This window comes from Chanos chanos, chromosome 5 (assembly GCF_902362185.1).
Source record: "Chanos chanos chromosome 5, fChaCha1.1, whole genome shotgun sequence".
Classification (NCBI taxonomy): domain Eukaryota; kingdom Metazoa; phylum Chordata; class Actinopteri; order Gonorynchiformes; family Chanidae; genus Chanos; species Chanos chanos.
This window is the reverse complement of record NC_044499.1, coordinates 13,274,858-13,284,498: the sequence shown is the minus strand read 5'-3', so window position 1 is coordinate 13,284,498 and position 9,641 is coordinate 13,274,858.

The window sequence follows — 9,641 nt, the reverse complement described above, 5'->3', positions numbered from 1 at the left end:
TTTCTGTCAATAGATATTGTATAATTATGTTCAGTGGATATCAGTCTCAAAAGAGTGCTGCACCACGGTCCATTTCAGATCTCTGATGGTTTAGCAGCAGGGTAACAGGGTGAGGAGCCTCTTGATGGTGAATGTAATTACTGCACCCCATTGAACCTGGAAAACACATCAAATTTCCCCCTGGAGCCTCGCAACTGACAGTGCAGTTCTGTGGCATGCACTGCACGCGTGCACACACTCACACACGCACACACACACACACACGCACTCACACACACACATACTCACACACACACACTCACACACGCACGCACACACACACACACTCACACACGCACACACACACACACACGCACTCACACACACACATACTCACACACACACACTCACACACGCACGCACACACACACACACTCACACACGCACACACACACACACACACACACACACTCACACACACACACACACACACACACACACACACACACACTCTCACGCACACACTCACGCACACGCACACGCACACGCACACGCACACACACACACACACACACACACTCACACACGCACACACGTGCACACGCACACTCACACACAGACACACACACACACACACACTGTCCAGCTTATCAGTATTTGACAGAGCACTGAGAGGAAAGTGGGAGTTCCCCTGTGAGCCCTTGACCTCTGTGTTGATGAAAGGAGGATAGAGGGAGATAGAGTAAGGTAGAAAAAGAGAGAGAGACAGAGAGAACATGTAGAGGAGTAAGAGTGACAATGAGAAAAGGAAACACACTGAAACTGAGAGAAACAGATCTGAAAGAAAGAAATGTTTTTGTGAAGGACAAGTGGAGAAGTTTCAGACAGAAGACAAGCGAGCCAATTCATTCAAACATGTCAGAAAGCACTTCCCTCACATTTTCTGTTGGTATAATTTAAGAATAGCTTCCCTGCCTTGTCTTATCATTCAGACCCTCAACACAAATACTACTCAAATATGACCTCCTTTCCAAAAACCTCTCTCAAATTTAGATCATCCAAGTCCACAAAAGGGTTGGATGTCATGGGAACTGCACATTTCAGTGTTCATTGACAGGGATAAAATCTAGACTAACAATCTAAACCAGGGCCTTCCAAGTGACTCATTACTTGGAAGCTTCTGACTGAACTGAAGATGTAGAAAATGTAGCCCTTTTGTTGAGAAAGGTCAGGCCATAACCTATGAATAATGACAGTACACAGGGCTTTTATACACTGACAAATACAATTAGACTCACCCAAAATTGGTCAATAATCCTTCAGCATGCAATCAGGCACTTTGTTGGTTGATTAACTGATTAAACACCGAGTCAATGAGACTATTGATTTCTAAATTAGGTTATTTTCAGAGGTCTGAAACTGATGACAAAGTTGAGGTTTCGTTCCAGTAAGTTATCAGTAAAACCCAGAAACTAATTTATCCACCGATCAATGAAAACTCTATTTTGACAGTTGAACAGTTGAACCTAATTTTTGAAATTCTGTTGTTTTTTTTTTTGCTTTTTTTCAGTGCACAATTTTGACTAAATGTATTCTGCTCCCAACATGCATGCAGCCAGTATCTGAACGCCTTTAATAAATAAATGTCTGTTTCTGAGAAACAATTCACACAGTTCATCTTGTGCTCCGCAGAATCATTATTAAACCGTGCCATGCGTGGCTGCCTGGGGGAACATAAAAGAGAAATTATGATGATGACAAATCTTGTCTCTATGCTCTCAATATGGTGCCATTACTTGTCAGACAGGCGACTGCATCAAAGGAACTGTCAGAAAGCAAGGGGAGCATGAGAGAGACTGGAGCAGGCTTGTGAGATGTCTAGAAGTGGAAACTCAATCAAGTACGTCAATTTGACTTGATGACAATGTGACGAGAAAAACATAAATTAAAGTCAAGCCACTTGTTTCCTTTTCCTGCGGTGCCGACAAGAAAACATCCAAGCCTCCTTTTGAGATGCATACAAATACATATATAATGAGATAGTGGGCAAAAAAAAAAATAGCATACCTGTGGTTTAATAGATGAGAGAGGGGTTTATATTGGGAGAAAGGATGATGGCGATAACAATCATCTGGATGACTTCCATATGAATGAATTCATATGTTAGTATGAAATCCTTTGAATTACGCGCAGATGTGATTCAACTCATGATTCATAGAGTAAATAATATACAAGCAGTGACCGCACTGACAGGTGGTGCTTTCCCTCATATTGCTTTTTCAAAACCTGACGTCTCATTTCAACACGTCTCTCTCTCTCTCTCTCTCTCTCTCTCTCTCTCTCTCTGTTTTTTTGCTCCCTCCGATCTCGGCAGAATATTATTTTAAATCACCAATTAATGAGGCTGACTTATTTTGTTCAATAATTCCAAAAAAATCTGAATGAGAAACAGAACGTTTAATGTCCTTTATCACAAATGTATGACATACAATTTTTCTTTTATCATGTTTTTTACTCTCATTTTCGTTTTTTCGTTTCAATACGCGAGAATGTTCTATAAATCCCGTATCTGTGGGAAATGGAATAATGCCTTCCATAAATAGAGGCATATTTATGAAATGTTTTAGACATAAAAACAGATGCTGAATCACAGGCAGATGGGGTGACTAAGTGCATTCAGTGTTATTCAGGCATAATGACTCAAATTTATCAGCATTATGTAAAGGGGTAGATGTCAATTCTTTCTCTATTTCATATTTCATTAATAAGTGTGCAGTTAGTGATAATATTTATTCTAAAACAGGTTGTGTAAAATATGACATATTGCTGAGCATTAAGAAACAGAGGAACAGATGAAACAGGGACAAAACACTATTGTACTTCACAGGCTATAAATTATGTAATGACATCTCTCTGTGGTGTTATGACTGTTGAAAAGCAAACCATGGTATATTAGGCAGGGCAGGGTCGGGCAGGTACAAAAAACCGTGCAGAACGAATCAGAGGAGAGATTTCAGAGCACCCGCTGTTACTGCACCAGAGCACACGGGGTACAGTTATGAGGCTAGTGATCTCATGCAGCAAAATTCAAAACCCAAACAGCTCATGAATGCCTGGAAGCAAACTCTCAGTACACACACCCTTTATGCAGGGAGTTACATTCACGAGCTAATTCAATAAACTTTCATGCAAAAAATAAAGAAATAAATAAAAGAAGAAGAACAAAACAAGACTATAACCAAACACTTGCATCATTCCCCCTAAACCTTGCTGCAAAGTCATATTGCTAAGAGGAAGACAACATTTGCCACAATTCTGTCATTAATAAGTTGAGCGTAAGAGTAATCAGTCAACTGGATCTTCATTCATCAATGTAAATTTATGAACTACAGAATGGGAGTATGAAAATTCTGTGACAGTAATCAAATGTCAAAAAAATATTTAAAAAACAAAACAAAACAAAAACTACTGCTGAGCCATCCTTCTTTCATGTGTAGCTTCCATCTCGCTGTGTTCTGAGGCTAGGTATACTGAACATACATAACCTCAGAACAATGTGAGATGCAAGTTATACGCGGCAGAATAACGCCTCAGCAGCAGAAATCTTTGGACTCCCTCAAACTTCTTCATAATTCAATTTTAAAAGCAGATTTGTTAATGACATATAATGAAACATTTAGTGATTCCAGTAACCTGTGGATATACAACAGAGAACAGGCTGAAACCGCGTCTCGAACACCAGTAGATTTGGAGCCAAGGACACACCATGGATTGGGCACCATGCGTGAGAGACATTACCAAAACATTCAAAGCAACCACTGTCCTGTGCCTTTGTTCTTCTTATCATTCTCAAGGCACTCAAAGGAACACATTTTGTCAACTTGGTGCAGGAAACCTGGGGGGTTGATTAGAAGGAAAGAAAATGAACATCGCTAAACACAATAGAAACCATACAGAGGATAACATAAAGAGAAACTGGCTGAGTTGTGATTAGTATTGTCCTAAAGCAGCACTACTGAATGATTCTGGGAAGTCATTAGCTGTCATGCTTTGTTGTTCGTAAATTAACAAATGTACATAATACAATCAAGCATCTGGTGGCAATTTTACATGGCTGATGAAATGAGACTGGCAAATAACTCAGCAACACTGAAAAACAACTCAACAACACAAACAACTTTGGAGATTCTGCTGGCTCTTACATGGAAATGACATGCAGTATTAACTGCTGTAGTAGTTAGCGTGTCAAGGGGACGCTGGTGCAGAGGTCTCAGGAACATCACTGAGCCTAATTGATGAAAAAGAAAAACAAACAAACAGGGTTGTGAGGTATTCATTCTGGGGGAATAAATTAGTTTTGGGGAAAGAATTAGTCGTTTCTGTACCTTGCCTCCGCATGATTCTTGTCATGGTACAGTACAAGTGACGCACGCCATTTACGGACTTTGAGTGTTTTCAGAGAAAAAAAAAAAAAAAGAAAAAAAGAAAAACAAGCTTCAAATGTGGACATGTGTTTGTCAGAGCTTGACTCATCGGCTGTCTGGGTTTGTCATCAACAATGTGTATAGCTTGTGTGCAGACCCTAATTGAGGAAAGTGAGAGAGAGAACATTTTAATGTGCTTCTGTGAAACACCGCATCATACCCACAGGACACCTTTCAAACAATCATCACAGCTGAGTGGGCTTACAGGTTCCACTGAGACACTGATTGTTCATTTATAGTTTCACTGTGGAATTAGAAATAGTGTGTTTCTATCATATTTTCCTCAAGCCGATCAAATAACAAGAGTCGAATGTTCCTGGTTAACTGTTGGCGCTAGGCTCAAAAGAAGTGATAATATTATATTATCATTCCGTGATAGCACTCTTTACTGTGGGGACGTTAAGCGTTGATATGTGTATGTGGTACAACCGATTCCAGCATGTGTCAAACTGGCGAGTGTTTATACCTCTGAAAGTTTGTTATACTGAAGAACAGAGGTGGAAATTCATACCTACCACTGCAGTAGTGAAAAAAACATGTTTTCATGTGTTTTAATATCTATGGAGTACAATTACAATTACTACTCTCTGGAAGGCACCAGGAACCTCCAGCTGCAAGCTAATTCCCAGGGATTTGATAGATCTAGAGTGCTAATTAAGGGTTGAAGTAATGCAGCGCTTTGTCCTCATTGCTCTCCTGCACTGCCTCTAATTAAAGCATTTCCTGTCAGAGCAGCACCAGTACTTCATGCTTATTCACAGGTGTTTGCTTCTGGTCGTAACCATGACAACGCCGAGGAATCCCTTCCTATATACATTCAGAGGGAATCTCTCCGTTATACGAGTGGACTGATCTTTTAAATCAAACACTCTTAGTCGGGGCAAGCCGCTGCTGCTGCAAAAATCAACCCTTTTGTTTTCTCCAAGGTGTTACGGGCCTCGGGCAACGAGACGCTATTCATTTTCCAAACTTTGTGATAAGTGCAGTCATTTGTCACAAGAGACGGTGGGGTTTCAAAGCTGTGAATTGTACCTTAGTTGCACCTAGCGTCTGATGAAGAGATGAGAGATTGAAAGTCGATAGAGCTAAGTGGAAAAACAAGACCAACAGAAATTGTATTATTCAGCCCAAAACATGATTTAGTTATTCCTGCCATTATTCAGCCCTCTGCGAAATTAACGTGTTAGCTGTCTCTGAGCAAGTCTTATCGCTTCTTTTAATCCATTTGGCACGTCACTGTGGTTTCAATACCTTTATCTTACATTTTAGGAAAAAAAAAACATCCACTTTGAAAAACCTTTACAGCTCAGCACCTTGGGAACAAACTTTTGGCCAATAATTAAAAGAATGAGATCATTTATGCATAATATTTCAATAATTCAATGTTCTACTTACGATAGAATAGTGTAAGAACCATACAATACTGTTTTAACTGCTCGTTTCAGTGGTGATGTTAAATATATATCCAGGGGGTTTGGGAGGAATCGAATAATACCTCAGGATGCCACCTGTGTATTCTTCATAAACAAGCAACTACAATTCGTCAACATTAAGTATGTTGCTCTCAAATCTGAAAGTCAGTCGTTATTCATGTGGAGTTTAGTTTACCACAGGTTTCTGCAATGAATCACAACGAAGCTTACAAATTGTAGAAGGATGGTCATTCCTCACGAAAAAATCCATTTTAAACTGTTCTGTTAAAATGTTGCAAAGCTTCTCTTAAAAGGATATGTATAGTCCACCAGAGAGAGGATGAGATACGTAGACCCCAGCCTTTAAAAGTGAAACAGTGTGCAAAGAAAAATTTGAGACTTTGAAGCTCTAATATATGTTGTTTAGCCGTGTTCGTTTCCCATCGATTCCTTCTTTTTTCATCTTCGAACTTCTTTTTGAGAGATGAAAGGGCACTTTACAAAAATTTCTACTCTGTTTTTCACAGTGAGGTTTGTGTTACTGAGTAACTATGTCTTCAAAAGATGCCAATTTAGTGTGTTCAGTATACGCAAATTGAAATAAAACAGTTGGCAACTAGTTTTGCATGTTGCTATGGCAGCAAGTCAAAAGAGATACTGTATTTATAGATTGCTGACTGGCTGGGTGGTATCTTAAGACCAGAGGAGCCACATTTTTACCTTCATCACAATCACTTTATTCTCACAGACGAACCATTTTGAGTAATATGTACATGTGGCACACATGATAAACAAGTCAGAAATATAAGCCGAAACTCAAAACGGGGTGTCTAATAAGCCATCCAATTTATTTCATTCTTTGCCAAACCTTAAAGGGACGTGACAAATACACAGGTACCTGCAAACATAAAGGGAATGCCTAAATAAAGAGGCAGTAGTTTGAAGTGCACGGTAAAAACAAAAGAGAAAGAAGAAGAAAGAAGGGAGAGAGAAAGAAGAAGAGCAAGTCTGCATCGGCTAACTGCAAATATTGATCTAAGATATGAACAGAGCATTGTTATAGAAACCCCCTCAAGAAAAAACGTGCATGCGTGTGGCGTGAACCGTTCCAGCACTCTCAGTCTTTCCTCCATGTGCACGTGCTTAGATTAAAGTGACTATGAGCCAGCTATTAAAACTCTTAAATGTTGCCGAGTTTGCCTGAGATATTACAAACAGAGAATAAAAAAAAAAATCAGTGTAGTGCGTAATGAAAAGTATGAAATGCGCACACACACAAGCTGAAATAACTGTATTAGCTTGGACTGTCCAGTAATCACCAAGTTGGACCTTTTACAGTGTATACATGCATGTTTGCGTGTAAAGTGTTGAGAGGAACATAAGCAGTGGTCTACCGAGCAGAGTCAAATAGTTATGTTGTCAGATGAGTTATCTTACAAGGTGTTCTGTCTAAGTGGACAAGTGCATGTGTGCCATTTACTAACCCACTGGTCTGAGTGCTTGATTTCCCATGGTAGATGATTCTGGCAGCACTGTTATGTGATTAGATGGATTTTCTTAGCATGGTTGGCATCAGCCCCTTAGACTGTAACCTAAGTGAACACCATGGGTGATTCTAGAGTGGTGTCTGAGACAGCATATTCTATCACCATCACAAAAAAAAAGCAAACAACCAAAAAACCCCACTTTTTAGTGCAAAAGTGGTTTTACAATACAGGTCCAGACATCCATACAATTTGCACTGAAGCAGCTCTGGCAGCTTGTTGGTGGACTAATACTTTATGTTGGTGTTTCCTTTTATTTTGATGTTTCTGTTATTTATTCCTTGTTTGTTTCTTTTTCCTTTTCTTTCTTCTTCTTTTTTTGATCTTGTATAAATAGCAGTTGAATAAATAGTTCCACCCCTTTCCCTTTGAATTGTTAGAATGCTGTTAATGTTGATTACATGATTTGTGCGCGGTTATATTTTGAACCCTTTATTTTCCGTGCCATGCAATCATCAAAAACTCACCAAGCGTCCTTTCATCTGTGCTCTTAAAGGCTGCTGGGAGGGAAGGGACACCCAATCAGACAGGACTGACCATATCGCACAGGTTGCCTCTACTTGCTAAGGCACATAAAGAGATATTTGTGGTGCTGTTTCAAGAAACAGCTACTTTTAGAAAAACGCCATTCTTTCATGTGAAGCAAAGTGCGGGCTCAGGTTTTGCGGTGCAGGTACTTACAGAACGCTAGCCCACATTATTCAAAGGTCACAGCAATACTCCTTTTTTACATTCTGTAATATTTGTTTTTTAAAATTTAATTTAAGTGTGATTTTTAAGAGCCTTCATACTCAGTGATATTACATTGATTCCAATTGTTAATCAAGTGAGAAGTATATAAATTATATAACTCCTCTCCAGTTTTAAAGCCAATTAGCCATTTATGTCACCTATTTTTAATTAGTACGAGTGAATGTTAATTAGCACCAGGGACGAGTATTTCTTGAAAGATCAAGCCAAGCTTTTTTTCAGTTTGTTAGCTTGTTAGTTGAAGATCTGCCAGAAGATACAAGTTTTCTATTTCATATCCTCTGTTAAAAAAAAAAAAAAGTTTTCACAGACAGTCAATATCCTTAACTAATGCTCTGGTCTATGAAAATCAGCCCCCAACCTTGGCGAGAATTTTACTGAGCTCTTGACAGTCGTGCAGCGTGATTGCACTATCCAGTAAGATTTATTGCTAGTTCTTCAGGGTCATCCTACACGTCTTCAAGGTCAAACTTGTATCAGTCAAATCCCATGCCAAGCAACGGAGGTCTGCAGTTCACTAGAAGCTGCATGATCTCTGATCTCACACAGCCCAATCTTCATGCGTGTCTCCTCCCACTTTCCTCCAACCTACTGCTTGGCACATTAACTGTAACTCTCAGGAGAAGACTCTACACCCTCTCTCCTTCAACTCTCCACCACCTTTCTTTCCTCATTCCTTTACATTGAGTCATGCTGACATAAATTTGCCGAAATGGCTGCCCTACTCTAAATGCATCTCTCTCCTTGTCTATTGACTCACTCTGCTCTCTTGTCTCCAAACCAGCTCAACCATCTGCTCCTAGTCCATGGTTGCCTAAGTTCCTCAAAAACAGACTGAACCAAACTAGCTGCAGCAGAGAGCAAGAAGAGAGGAACCAGTTCTCCTCATGACCTTGAAATATTCCGCTTTTTCTGCCCTCTCATTTAAAATCACAAAAGTTTGAGCTTTCTTTTCCCAAACTAGAATCATTACTTATGTTTCCAACCCACACAAGCTCATATCTGCCTTGCTCCTCAATCCTCCACCGAAACCTTTCACCCTTGCCTTTTAACCACAGCCTATTTTTAACAGGAAGCGATCATTACCTTATATGATGTTTTGCTGATGTTTTACTGGGTCAGAGAACACTACCTGTCACAGCTCTCTCTCCATATCGAATCACAGCTGTTTAAAATACATTATGCTGGTGGCACAACAGGGAACAACCAATACAACAAACTAAGAATACGGCTGCTAATATAGAGACTTATTATTCTATTCCATACTATTCTTATTTATTTATTTTGCCATGGTTTCTTTCTTTTTTTTTTTTTTTTTAACTACTTAAAATTACATTTGGTTGAATCCATGTGATTGTTGACTGCCTCAGGAAATACTAACTGTGCTCAGTCAGGCTTTATTCATATTGAAATAACAAACATCAGACAAAAAGGCTAGAGTCACTGGCTGTATTATATATAAAGCGCATGCA